The following is a 14,550-nucleotide window of genomic DNA, read 5'->3' on the forward strand; positions in this document are numbered from 1 at the left end:
GAATAAATTCTTTAAAAAAAACTGATCATATCTTCTCGCTCTCATTTTAAATGGCTTTCCACTTCTCTTGGAATAAAGAGAAACTTCAGTAGGCTTAACAAAGTCCTTCAGAGTCTGGCCCCTTGACTTCTTCTGGGTCTCACTCCCTGACCCACGCCCCCACTGAATCTGGTCTTTATTCAGTCTCTTTGTATATCCTGAGGGGGCTCAGAATGTGCTACCCCAAAATATGCCACCTTGGCATGTTGAATATTTTAAGCTGAAGGAGTCTGGGAATATGGCAGAAACAGGAAGGTCCGTCTGACCTTCCCCACCCTTCTCCCCTGAAGTGGGTCATAAGACCTCCATGTGAGAGGTGTCTCTCTGAACACAGAGGAAAGGAACAGTCTTGTCTCCAAAATGGAGGGACACCAAGAAGAATCCAAACGAACAGGCCTTGCTAAGTTTTCCCCAGTTGACTAACTTACCTCCCGCCTTTTGCCCTCTCATACCTTTCCATGACTTTCCACGCTTCAGCAAACCCAGCACAAAAACATTCAGGTCTAACCAGATCTTTGAGTCTTCATTTCCTTACGAAGGTTCCCATGTCACATAAAACTTAGATCAAATAAATGTGTGTGCTTTTCTCCTGTTCATCTGCCTTTGTTTTATTTTCAGATCCATTCAGGGACCCTAAGGGTGTCAAGGGAAATTATTTTTTCCTCTCCTACAATCTCAAGTTTCCTCCTAACCTCAAGTTTTGGTATACGCCGTTCCCTCTGCCTGGCTAATTCATCCTTCACATTGCGCTTAAGCATCCTCTCTGGGAGAAGGGCTCTCCAGCTCTCCCTGACTAGGTCGCGTTCTCCTACGACGGGCTAATCATTGCACTTACGTTCCTTCTTCTCTGCATGTATCACAGCTGTCATTTTACATTTGTTTGTAAATATGTGACTCACGTCCAACCCTGCCATCAGACTGGAAGCTCCCCCAGGGCAGGGACGTGTCTATGTCCCCACATCCAGTGGTTAATACAATGAGCCTTAAAGGGACAGATATTCAATAGAATTCATGGAATAAATGAAACACAATAAGGAAGGAGTGAAGAAGTGTTGGGATAATGTCACAGAAGAAGTGTCAGCTGTGTTGAGTCTTGAAAAATACATAATCATTCATGAGGCAGAAGGAACACAGGAGCAGACACACCAAGAAATGAAACATTCTGGCACAGCCCAGTCTAACGGAAGCCATGGGTATGATCTGTCTGGGGGTGGGGGGATAGCAAAGTGTCAGAAATGAGGCTGGAGAGATTCAGGGACTAGAGCCACGCAGGGCCCTTTTGTGCTCTGCAAAGCAATTTGGACTTTTGCCATGGGAAATCACTGAAGGGTTGTAAAAAGGGAGTAAAATGATCATCAGATTTGCATTTTAGAAAAATCGCTCTCATGGTAGTGTGAAGGATGTCCTTGCCAGGCTGATGCCGGAGCCGGGGTGACCAGTCAGAAGGCCGTTCTACAGGTCCACGTGAGAGACGGGGTCAGCACAGACCGAGGCAGTAGCAGGGGCTTAAGGGGAGTGGACAGTTTCAAAAGATTTTTAAGGGATGGAAATGACCAGCAATGGAGGGGAAGTAAAAGAAAAAGTCAAATTATATCAGCCTGGTCTCCGGGAGGGCAGTGTGATCAATGACTAATTAGGGAATACAAGCTAAGAAGACAATTTGGGGAGATGGCTGAGTGTGTTTCTCAACCTGGTGGGATTTCATATCTGAGGGTCTTGTGCCAGAGTGATGGTTGTCCCCCAAAGCCGTCTTCCTCCTCCTCTTTCATCTAATACTGCTTCAGCTGAGCGCACACCCACCTACAGGTGACCACACTGGCAATCTTCCTGATGTCCATATGACTAAATTCTTGACAACAGAATAGGAGCCAAAGTGTGCAACCTCTGGCATTTGCTTTAAAAAAAAAAATGCATGTACTGCATTTCTTCCCAGATAACCAGGAGCTGGTTTAGCTTTACCTATGCAAATGAGACAACACCTTCAGGGGTGGCAGGAAAACACTAAGGGAAGAATGAAAGGGTCAACGAAGCAGACAGGCCGGGCAAGCATTCTACTCAGACTACTTATTCTGGGGGGGCGGGGGGCGGGAACTACTTCTTTAATCCATTGTAGACTGGAGCTATATTTAAAAGAGTATATTTTATGGCATAAATGACCTAGACTTTCAAGCAGGGAAATCCAGTAGACAACTGCCTACACCAGTCTGGACCACCAAGAAGAGGTCTGGACCGACACTGGAGAACAGAGACCTCCTAGCGTACAGACAGACAGTAGTTCAAGCCACGGGGATAGAATGAGAGAGCACCCTGAAGACAGGTGAGTTTGCAGCTTGGCCCCATTTGTTATTATTTAAGTGATTTTGAGCAAGTTACATCTATGAGCCCGTATCTTATAAGCCTGTAATAATATCTGTATTAACTAAGGTAATGCTGGCTGCCATAAAGATAACTTTGCGTCTCAGTAGCTTGCTTTTTCAAAGAAACGTACTTCCCACTTATGTGAAGGCCAGCTGCACACTGAGTAGGACCCAGGTGCCTCCCGCCAGTGGCTTTTTCTCCCCTAGGGTCTTAAAGTCCTCTGTTTACAGCCTTTTCCCTTCCATAGCCCAGGGTGGAAAGGGCACACGTGCTCCTAACCACGTTAGCTTGGAAGTGACATGCACGTATCGTTGTTGAGAACAACCATGTGGCCCCAACAAACACAAAGGGGCCGAGGAAACGTGGCACCTCCTTGGTACTTCCCAGCAGAAACGCTATACAACAGAAATGGGACACGGACGTGTGACTAGTGTCCCAAAAGTAATCTCCCCTGCCTGCTGCGAGGATGAAAAGTGAAAGTGGATGGACAACCCACCTCACAATACATCACGCCTAAGGGGCCCTCGACACTGTTAAGTCCTACCTCCTTCTCTGTTAGCTCCCCCTCTTCCCCCATCCTAAACACTCTTCTTCAGTGTCCCAAATAGGCCTCTATTTTCCCATTTCTGTGTCCTGATTCACATTCTTCCCTTTAGGTACAAAATCCTACACCCAACTCTTCTCTTTGCTGTTCCACCAATTCCTCCTCTGCCTATTTTTTTTTCAAAAACAAGTCACTTTTTCTTGAAGAACAGTTGATTTACAATGTTATGTTAGTTTTAGGTGTGCAGCAAAATGATTTAACTTTACACACACACACACACACAATCTATTCTTTTTCAAATTCTTTTCCGTTATACGTTATTATAAGCTACCAAGTGTAGTTCCCTGTGCCACACAGTAGGTCCCTGTAGTGTATCTATTTTATATGCAGTATTGTGTATCGGTTAGTCCCAAGCTCCTCCGCCTCTACCTAGTTTTAAAGACCAATCTCACAGCCATCTCCTAGAGTCAGCGTCTTCTAATTCTTCATGGTCAGATTAAATTCCTGTGAAACACCATCACCATGCTTATCACTCTTAACACTTATCAGATACCTGTATGGTATGATAACAGTATAAGTTCTTACCCTTTCTGACTACTCCCAGCCTAAGTTGTAAGCTCCCCAAGGACAGCAACTTCATTTAACTCTTCTGGTTCACAGTAATCAAAAGGGTAAACTGAGTTCAGACTTTGAATTCAAGACATCAACACTTAGAGATCTGAGGTCCCCTCACAAAGAATTAAAAGATGAACGTTTGCTCAGGCAACCCTAGAAGAAGGTGGAAAAATAAAAACAGCTTGTCTCAAGTGTTTATATACTCAGGTAATGACCTGAATTATGGGGAAACTGCTGCATTTCTTTATTTTACTTTGTATATCCGTGAGGAAGTGTGTGTGGTAAGACCTGCTTGTGAATAAAGGATGGACTTAACAAATGATAAAGCAACACATCTTTAAATATTATGATAACTAAGAAAAACAAACAATTCTGAAGAGGCTTCTCTAAGAACTCTTCACATGCATGAACAGAGGTGGTGATGTGGCAATTCTCGGGGTAATTTGATAAATGTCAACAACCAAACTATTTAAATCCATCCATCAGGTGAACTCACCGCTATGAGTAATCTAAGCAGTTTCCAGGTCATTTTGTTCTTTTTAGATAGAGCCACTGCCTGAGAAAAAGAAGAAAAAGGGGGGGGGGGGGAAACCCTGGAAGTCATTGGACTTTTGCAGTCACAGAAAACGCCTATATTTTCCTTTTCCCATCAACTCTCCTGATAAAAGTAGGCAGTGCATAGACAGAAGGTATTTTTCAGCAAATGATCTGATTACAGGCACCTAGCCAAAGGCTGGGTGTCCTTCAAGTAACCTCCAGCCTTCTGTGGGGAGACTGGCACATGGTCCCCCTTAATGCTGCTCTTCCCACATGCTATGCTCCAAGATGGCCTCAGAATCTCTGGAGGATCCGGAAACAATTCTTCTGCCTTTACCATTTGCCCACTGAGCAACCAGAGACACATCCAGGGATATGCTCCGTGTTCAAACTCACACCCAACCCAACCCAACCCAACCTCTGAAGACAGCCCAACGCTGATCTGTATCCCTAGACACTAGTTCTTTGACCAAAGTCTGCCCACTGCTCATCCCAGTGCTCATAAGGGTATCAGAACAGTACTTCCCTGGGGGCTGGAGGTGCAGTGGGATTCCACTTTTATAATACACTCCATATCTCTACCAGCGCCACAGATTTGGGCCTTCTGCGGTACAGGATTTCACTGGAATGTGTAATGGTGTTTTGTAGAGCACTAGGTCGAGGAGGTGCTCTTCACGTGAAGGATGCTATCATGTCTGGAAAACGTCACATGCAATCATCCTCTCCCAGATACTGCAGCACATGTTAGGTACATAGAAGGCTCTGAAACGTACCTGTTTCTGAAGAAATCCATTAAACCCATTATTTCACAACTGTATTTGTCTACTAAAAAGGCTACAGGACAAAATATCTATTAACATCTTCCCTCAGTAGACGGTACCATGAGGTCGGGGTCTCTGCTGTTTCCCTCACTGTTGGTCCTCAAGCGTTTAGCACAGTACTTGATGTTTTAGTTAATATTCACTGAATTAATGAATACCCAAGGAAGTAGGGTCCCACAGAACATGCATTATAAAATGATGTGATGAAAATGTCACACTTCCATGGAATACTTCAAATAAGAACCACCTCCACAAATGGGAGGATCGCTTCGACTCTCTTATTTAAATCCCATTTTGTGAGGCAGCTGTTAAGAGTACACTGGCATTTATTGTTTGTGGTCAGAAAATTTCTGTTTTCTCCTCAAACTGTCTTAATGTCAAATTAACTAACCAAGTATTTCTACATTTTAGTATTTTGACCAGCAAAGCCTAAATCTTACTGTGTACAAAAATTTATTGAGAGGATTATTAAAAATGCTGAGTCCTGGGGAGTCAGTATTTCCAGAGCAGGACTCAGGACTCTGCATTTTATACAAATAGCCCAGGTTATTCTGACATAGGGCTTTAGGCGAAACATACTCTCAAAAGTGCTGATCAAGAGACCCTGTGGGAGAGGAGCCCTTGACTTGGAATCAGGAGCCTGGGGTTTGGGGCCAAATCTGCACCCTCACCATTTGTGCCGCCATGGCCAGTCATCTCAAAGCCTCACTTTCTCTCTATGGGATTCATAATACGTCTCTTAACCTGTCTTCCTAGCTACCACCACACCCACCTCACAGCACTGTACAAGGAGAGAGCTGGCAGGTACTCCTCACTGTTCAGCGAATCAACAAGTTCATCCTAATCCTACAGATGAAACAATGACATCACAGCAAGCGTTCAACACAGAAAGGGCTTAACCTGCTGATGATTCAAAAACAGAATAAAACAGGGCCGGACCGACAGTGCTGTGTGCATCCGTGCCAGTCAGCCTGGCAAACTGTTCTGCAGAACATCTGGCTCCTGCTTATGGGCCCAGTTTTGGCCACATCACGGTGACAGCCCAACCGTGGGACACTAACCACAACACATCGAGTGCTGCAGTACTTCCTCTGCTTGGTACCAGACCTTTGAAAAGTGGACTCTTCACTCTCAAGTTAACAAAGAGCTGGAGTAAACTCCTTGGTTGGCATCTGTAAGAGGAAGGTTCTTGCTTATCAAGTACCCTCATAATAATTAACCCTTGCTCAAAAATCAGGATACAATGGAATATACATAATGATAATATAGTACTCGACATATTTCATTCTCTTTCCATTCAGAAGATTCTTCTGGAGCCTGCAGCCTTCAGGGTACTTGCTATGGACACCGCCATACTGCATGAATCCATAACCACAAGAGATAGGGTTGACTATTTCCCCACTTTGTGGCACGTATTGAAGACTTTTTTGGAATAGATCTGATATTACTTGTTATTTACCTTTTGTGTGTGAAATATTGAAACCAACTCTATGAATGAAAGATCTCTGCTTAACAGACTAATTATTAAAGATTTCCAATTAGTGGGATTTGCATTTTTTCTCATAGATATTAATTTATATAATTGTGTGTGTGTATGTTGGGTTTTATTGCTCCTCTGATTTTAAACTTCTAAATTTTAAAAGTGCTTGTTCCACAGCTCAAGCATTCAGGCAGTGCCCAAGAAATCTCTTTGGCTCATTTATCTGTGGTTAATGATAGCAGTGAGAGAACTTTGCAAAACTAAATTCATGCCATGATGTTTATTTTCTCTGTTTACTATTGCCTTTCTGCTTGATATTTTGGTTGTGATCTATTTTCCTTGCCTATGTCTCATGTTAGCAGTAACAAATGTGATCGATTACAGGACTCATTCAGGTAAACAAGTGAATGAATCGAGCCAAGTCTGGTGACCTCATCAAAAGATGGCAGTGACAACTGGACTCCTTCTGGCTGTCCCCAAGAGAGAAAGCAGTAACACAGCTCCAGCATTCCTGGACTTCCCCGTGTTTCAAGAGAAGTCTGGCAAATAATAAGTACTCAATAAATACTGATTGAATTGATTAATATAGAGACTCTAATTTTCATTTGAAATCTCAAGATTTTAAATGTAAGCAACATGATGTACTCATAAGAACATGGATTCTGGAGCCAGACCACCTGGGTTCAAAATCTAACTCTGCCACTTACTGGCTCTATGACCTTGGGCAAGTTACATAAAACCTCCATGCTTCAGTTTTCTCACCCATAGTATGGGAAGAAATTACAGTCCCCACCTCATGGGGTTGTTTGAGGACTTAATTTTTTAATATTTATTAAGTCTTAGGACAATGCCTGGTACATTGTAAGTGCTTCATAAACAAGAAAACACACACTAAAACTTCAAATGCCTTTTAACTTTCACATGTATTATTCCATTTCTCCCTACAATAACCAGAGGGTGAAGGTGTCCAGTGGTTTGTCAAATACAATATTCCATAAAATGGCAGGTGTTGGAATCTGGTCCAAGACTTCTAATGGACAAAATCAGAGATGTGTACACCAGTGTTCACCATAGGCCTTCTTCTTCAATAACTAAATAATTAAAACAAAACGAAGAGCTGGTTCAAACCACTGTTTGGTCATTTTTAACCCATAAACTAATTACCTAAAACAGCCAATTGGAGACAATAGGCAAAGCCTATACACTCAGTAATGTCCATTTATATATATTCTTCCTTTTTTATTAATCTGTATTTCTCAAATGTCCTCCAACAATTTAGTTTCTCTTCTCTCTGACTCTAAGACCTTTCTCCCAGGAACTTTACAAGTGTATCCCCTGACGACACAGCCTGTATGTGGCTGTGTGTTAGAAATTGCTAGGTTAGAAATACCCTGCCAAACTTTTCTTTGATTTTCCTGGTTGTTGTTGGTTTAAGGCAGATCCTTAATGTCATTTAAACAGAGGAGACTATCTGAAATTCCTTGGTGGATGAATTTGATAATGATAATTTAAAAAAAAAAAAACAGCAAGTACTGTCATCTTGAGATAAAAGATCTCATTCAGCAGGTCCTGAATAACTCAGGACTTCTTTGAAGAAAAAGGTCAATGTAGCCACAACTGTTTCCTTTTCTTGTACAACAGCAGTAACTTTACGCACTCCTTGATAATATTCATCTGAAAAAGTTGCTCTTTGAGCGTTACAGAAGTGTTTTCTCTTTTTTTAGGGTTTGGCATTTAAAATTTTGGTTTTGTGTTATGTTTAATCCGAGTCTTCTCATGGATGAGGAATGCATCTATTGTTAAAAGTAACTTCTACTAAATTGAACTTTATCAAAATTAAAAACTTCTATGAATTGCAGAGCAATATCAAGAAGGTGAAAAAACAACCCAGAGAATGAGAGAAAATATAAATATTTGCAAATTATATATCTGATATGGAGCTAGAATTCAGAATAAAGAAATCTTACAGTTCAACAACAAAAAACAAACAACCCAATTTGAAAGGGGGAAAAGACCATGAATAGACATTTATTCAAGAGAGATACTCAAATGGTCAAAAGCACATGAAAAGATATTCAGCATAATTGGTCATTAGGAAAACACAAATGAAAATCACAGTGATGAGGGGAGAGCATAGCTCAGTGGTAGAGCACATGCTTAATGTGCAAGAGGTCCTGGGTTCAATCCCCACTACCTCCATTAGAATAAATAAATATATACAGCCGCATGTAAATCAATGAAGTTAGAATATTCCCTCACACTATACACAAAAATAAACTCAAAATGTCAGAATGGCCATCATTCAAAAGTCCACAAACAATAAATACTGGAGAGGGTGTGGAGAAAAGGGAACCCTACTACACTGTTGGTGGGAATGTAGTTTGGTGCAGCCATTATGTAAAACAGTATGGAGATTCCTTTAAAAACCAAAAATAACTTACCATATGATCCAGCAATTCCATTCCTGGGCATATATCCTGAGGGAACTCAAATTCAAAAAAACACATCCACCCCAATGTTCATAGCTTTACTATTTACAATAGCCAAGACATGGAAGCAACCTAAGTGTCCCTCGACAGATGAATGAATAAAGAAGGTGTGGTATATTTATATAATGGAATACTACTCAGCCATAAAAAGAATAAAATAACGCCATTTGCAGCAACATGGATGGGCCTGGAGATCGTCATTCTAAGTAAAGTAAGCCAGAAATAGAAAGAAAAATACCATATTCTATCACTTATACATAGAAACTAAAAAAAAAAAAGACACAAACTTATTTACACAACAGAAACAGACTCAGAGACACAGAAAACAAACTTATGGCTACCAAGGGGTTAAGGGGGTTGGAAGGGATAAAACAGGAGTTAGAGATTTACAGATACTAACTACTATATATAAAATAGATAAACAACAAGTTTGTACTACATAGCATGGGGAATTATATTCAATATCTTGTAGTAACCTATAATGAAAAAGAATATGAAAATGAATATATATATGTTCATGTATGACTGAAATATTGTGCTGTACACCAGAAATTGACAGAAGATCATTAAGTGACTATATTATGATAAATAAATAAATAAACCTAATTACCTGCCCCCCCAAATTTCTTTTAAAATCTTTATAAAAAAATCCACAGTAAGGTAACACTTATACCCACAAATATGGCTATACTTTAACTGAAAATAAAATAAATGTTGGCAAAGATATGGAGAAATTCAAATACTTAGACATTTTCTGGTACAGCCATTGTGGAAATCAGTATGGTGATTCCTCAAAAAGTTAAACAGAGTTACAATATGACCCAAGCAAAGACCTGGAACATATGTTCAAACAAATCTTGCAAGGAATGTTCATAGCAGGATTATTTATAATAGCCAAAAAAGTAGAAACAACTCAAATGTCCATCAACATAATGTGGTACATCCAGAAAATCAAATATGATTCAGCCATAAAGAGGAATGAACCCCTGACACAGGCTGCAACATGGATGAACCTTGAAAACAGTTACGTTCAGTGAAAGAAGCCAAGCACAAAGGTCAGATGTTAAATGACTTCAGTTATAAAATGTCAGGAACAGGCAGATCCAGAGACAGAATGTAGATCAGTGGTTGTCAGGAGTCAGGAGGAGAGAGGAGGGAGGGGACTGCTTGGCAATACAGGGTTTCCTTTTGGGGTGATGAAAATGTTCTGGACTTAAATAGCGGTGATGATTGCACAGCACTGTGAATGCAGTAAAAAGCCGTTACACTGTATGCTTTAAAACAATTTAAACGTTGAATTTTATTGTATCTGAAATTTCACCCCATTAAAAAAAAAAAATACTGGCTTGCATCCCCACTAGGAAAAGCGAGAAGTTTCTTCACACAGTGCATCACTCAAAGGATGTGAAGGACTGAACTACCGCACTGAGAAGATCATGTTGTCCTGTTTCCTTTATTTCGCTGCACCATGTGTCATTAACCCTTTTGCTCTTCAATGGCATTCTTGGTTCATCAGTATACTAGTAGAAACATGAGCTTTTCTGATGTTACATCTCCACTTCCAAATGTTTCTTGTCAATACTTTAGCCAATCTGGCCAGCACCGGTTAATGAGTATATGTGGGAACCTTCACTGTTCTAAATTACACTGAAATGTTAAATTTGAAATAACAGCATATTGATGACTCCGGTAAGAAGAAGGATATAATTTATCCTAAGTCAGTCATTTAAATCTTTCATTAATTTACATGACATAAATGAACAGGAGACAATGATATATCTGATAGAAAAAATTTAAAAACTGAAGAAAAACTAACTACTCAGTAAGCCTCCCCCAAAAAGAAGACATTTATTTTCTTCCCCCCAAAATGGCTTTTTAACTATTAAAATGTTAACAATAAAATAGAGATTATACAAATGGCTCATTAGAATATATTATATGCTTCAAACTTAATTTTTCTGAGCTGCAAACTTTCATGTCAGCTAGGTGACACATGGGAAAATGCGGAAAGACTTTTAAAGCTGGAAAAAAACCTCATTTTGAATATATACTTGTAAAGCAGCTGATGGCAGATTCAGTTAGATCAGAGGCTATAACTAAAGAAAACATGACAAAGTTAAAGGGAAAGTTCTGCAGATGAATCTAGTTTTCAATGAATTTCAAAGATACCGTTTCCTGAAATTATGTTAAACACCTGAGTTTTGGTTTTTAAAATCTCAAAAAAAAAACTTCCTACATAAGAAGCCATGTTTATCATCTGTAACATGACTACATTTAAATGTTACTATGACGAGGTTTCTTCCAATCAGAAAGAAAGGGAGCAAAAAAAGAACAAGCATTGGGATAACTGGGGTTTTAAAAAAGCCCCTCAATTTCAAGTATGTGTCTCTTTCAAGTGGAAGCAAAGGCGGTTTTAGCCAGAACTGTCTGGAGAACTGTAGGAGGAAAAATCTCGTCTCAGAGAAGCTAAGCATATCTGGCTCATGTACTGTTATTGTAAGGAAATTTGAGAAATATGGAAACTGAAACCAACCAGCTGAAGGTGAGCAAGAACTTGATGAAAAGAAATGATTCTATTTTATGTCAAAATTAAGTGAGATTGAAGAGTAAACAGAAGACTTCACAGGCCGCACAGGTATTCAGTGGTCAAATTCTGAAAATGCTTGGCCAGAACATACATCTGAACACGTGGCCACCATAGTCCCATAAGGAGAGAATTCTATTTCTTCACTTAAGGGGGGAAGTGTGAAGTTAAACTAGTGAGACATGAGAAGAAAGCATGGCGTTCATAGAAATTCCTTGTCAAATAGTCACTTGGTTCTTCTCTGGGTTCTCCCCAACCTCTCCTTCCACTGACCTTTCAGTCCTCAGCTCTTTGCCCAGATTTGTGCAAGTTTTTGATCAACTGAACTCCTGGAAGGAAATTGGACTCAGAGCCTTTAAGGTTTCACTGCTTCCTTAGAGAAGTCTCTATAAGGGAGAACACGTAAGTTAGGAATTCATGACAGAGGTTAGGAATGGCTGGAGTCCTGGGGTGACTCACCCAAGAAAGACTGTTCATGAGCAGAAGGAAAGGAATTGCTCCACCTTTTAGGAAAATTGACCACTGCCTTCATCCATCCGTACACACCCAGCAGAGCCAAAGGTCTAGCTGGGGAAAGGGAGAGGGGGGCCACTGGAGTTGGTTCTGAGCTCCGTTTTCGTCCCCAGATGACCTCACCACACTGAAGAGAGGGACAGGGTGGTGGCCAAGAGATTGAAGGTAAAGCTGAAGAAGACAGGGACTGACACATCGCCACTGAAATTTTCAGGGCTCATGAAGCTCTCTTGGTTAGAGTCACTTCAAGATGATCATGGCTCCTCCGAGACACAGCAGCTCAGAGCACCACGAATAGCAGGGCTTAAGCACTGTCAGGTGCTTATGCTCTGATTATTCATAAAATGGGGACCACTGCCTATAACCATGATCTGAGATCACCCAAGAAAGGCAAGGCCTGCTCTGCCTTTTCTGCCAATCTCCCCTGCATCACCCCTTAACATTTATAGATCACAGACCTGAAGAATTTGTAGAAGGACAATCCCTTGTCTTGTCTCTTTCCAGAGTTCCTTGAAAACGTGAGTTATCTGGAGAGACTGGAATTTCTTCTTCCTTGCAATTAGTTCATTTGGAAATGAATAGGCCTCCCTGTTCTCTATCCTCACCTCCTTCCATACAGAGTTTATTCTCTCATTTTGTCTTGATGGTGGAAGGTCATCTTTGCCCACATTGAGGAAGAGAATTTGGGGTGTGAGTAAAGCCCCAGAAATCTACAGGCGACGGAACAGAGACAGAGCGAGGAAGGACAGGGACAGAAAAGAACCTGCAGCCTGAAGGCAGAACTGCAAGAACCTAGAGCATCCCAGCCAAGAGAACTAAGCCAGAGCTCAGGGCAAGGTTATTTTAATTCTCTGAGCCGAGAAAACTCCCAGCGTCTAAGTTCCCATTAGAGACGAGGGTGGAGAAGGCGGAGCCCTACTGGATCTCAAAATTCCTTAGAGCAGAATGATTTAGGCGAGCACTGCTCTGCCACTGCTTTCCCGAGCCAGGCGCGCGGTACGCACCTGCTGGCGCCAGATTCTCGGTCACATTAGGATCGCAGGGGTTGCGGAGAGGGCACGCTAGGCCTTCTCCGTCTTTGACCAGCTCCTGGGCGACGCGTGTCACAGAGCACTGGGGACAGGGAATTTGAAGGAGGTTGAGGTTCGGGAGCTGGGGAAACTGAGAAGCGCGAGTCGGAGCGCGGGGCAGACGCGCACCCACCAGCCGGCCAAGGTCAGAGAACACGGGGTGGGGGTGGTTGCTCTTGGGCTAACTCCAGCGCTCGTGAAAACTGTGTGCTCATTTCCAAGGCGACAAGGAGGACGGACAAACAGCCAGCTACAGAGCACACTTTTCCTTTTATTCCCTCTTGTCAGTTTCCTCTTAACTTCCATCTTTCTTACTTCTATCTCCTTCCTGCCTTTTCTTCCTCTTAGGACTTAGGGAAAGCCTACGGGCTCACACAAACCCGTAACAGGAGAGCTGAGGTGGCATTTACTTTCGGGGAAAGGAGTGGGGGAGAGATGCTAAGACATCGCACCCCTACCTCCGAATTCCGACACTGATGGGTCCCTGCCACTAGTTTCTGGCTATAAAGTTCTAATAAATTTGACATCTACCTATTACCCCGCCTGCGGCCCAGGGATAGTAGCAGGAACTCGCCTCTGCTTCTAACTTGGCAGTCGAGTTTTGCAAGCTGTTTTGGGCGGGCCAGGGTGAGAATCCGGGCAGCTTTGGACCAGGAATGGCCGGCCCCCGGCCCGTCTGAACCAGATTGTCCCTGCAGTGTGAGCTCAGGAGTAAAGCAGGGCCGGAATCAGACCCCACCCCCATTTCTGTGCTGGGATCCCTGGGCGCACAAACTTTGGAAAGTAAAGTCCCCTCTGTGACACAGTCATAGACCGGTGTTGGGTCTTCGCTCCCCACCAGTCAACCCACACGACAAACTGAGCGCTCGGCCACAGGGGCATTCGGTGACAGCCATTGGGAGAGGAGAAATTGGTGGCGGGTAAGAAGTTAATCAGCAAGGGCACAGGTTTTTCCGTCACTGGTTCTTAACTCCTCCCCACCTCCGCGCTGGAGCTCAGATCTCCGGGCAAACGGATTCCAGCCCTAGGTTATTTTCAATCACAACCTTCTCCTCCCTCCGCCCCCCTAAATGTCATGCTTGGGATCTGGAGGGGAAAGGGTGGTTTGAATAGCCTTGCGAGTCTCATGGCTGCCGCCGGGCGCCTGCGAGAAAGCCGGCCTGGCCGCGGCCAGGCGCGCACGGCCCTTCCCGGCACCAGAGACGCGCGCCCAGCGCTCCTCTCGCCCCGGGGCTCGGAAAACAGATCCTGCCTGCCTTGCTCCCCGCTCCCTTGACATCTAAGTTCTAAAACACAGAAGCATGGCTAAGGCTCCAGCGTGTAGGAGAGGAAGACAAGGTCAAGGCCCCGCGGACTGCCACGATCCGCGCGCCCTTATCGTGTCCGCAAGCTAGTCCTGCCCGCCGCCGTGGGGGAGAAAGGCGACGCAGCGCCCAAATCTACCTGGAATTAGGGACTTGACCCTAACCCTATTTACCGTCTAGCCTCAGCCAGTGCCCA

At 42.9% G+C, this 14,550-nt stretch overlaps 1 protein-coding gene across 5 annotated transcripts in view; it reads right to left on the reverse strand.

Annotated features, from left to right (window-relative positions):
- Positions 1 to 14,550, reverse strand: part of ESRRG (estrogen related receptor gamma) — a 580,276-nt gene that overhangs the window by 563,063 nt on the left and 2,663 nt on the right. The gene's annotated exons all lie outside the window — the stretch shown is intronic.

This window comes from Camelus bactrianus, chromosome 23, assembly GCF_048773025.1.
Source record: "Camelus bactrianus isolate YW-2024 breed Bactrian camel chromosome 23, ASM4877302v1, whole genome shotgun sequence".
NCBI lineage: Eukaryota > Metazoa > Chordata > Mammalia > Artiodactyla > Camelidae > Camelus > Camelus bactrianus.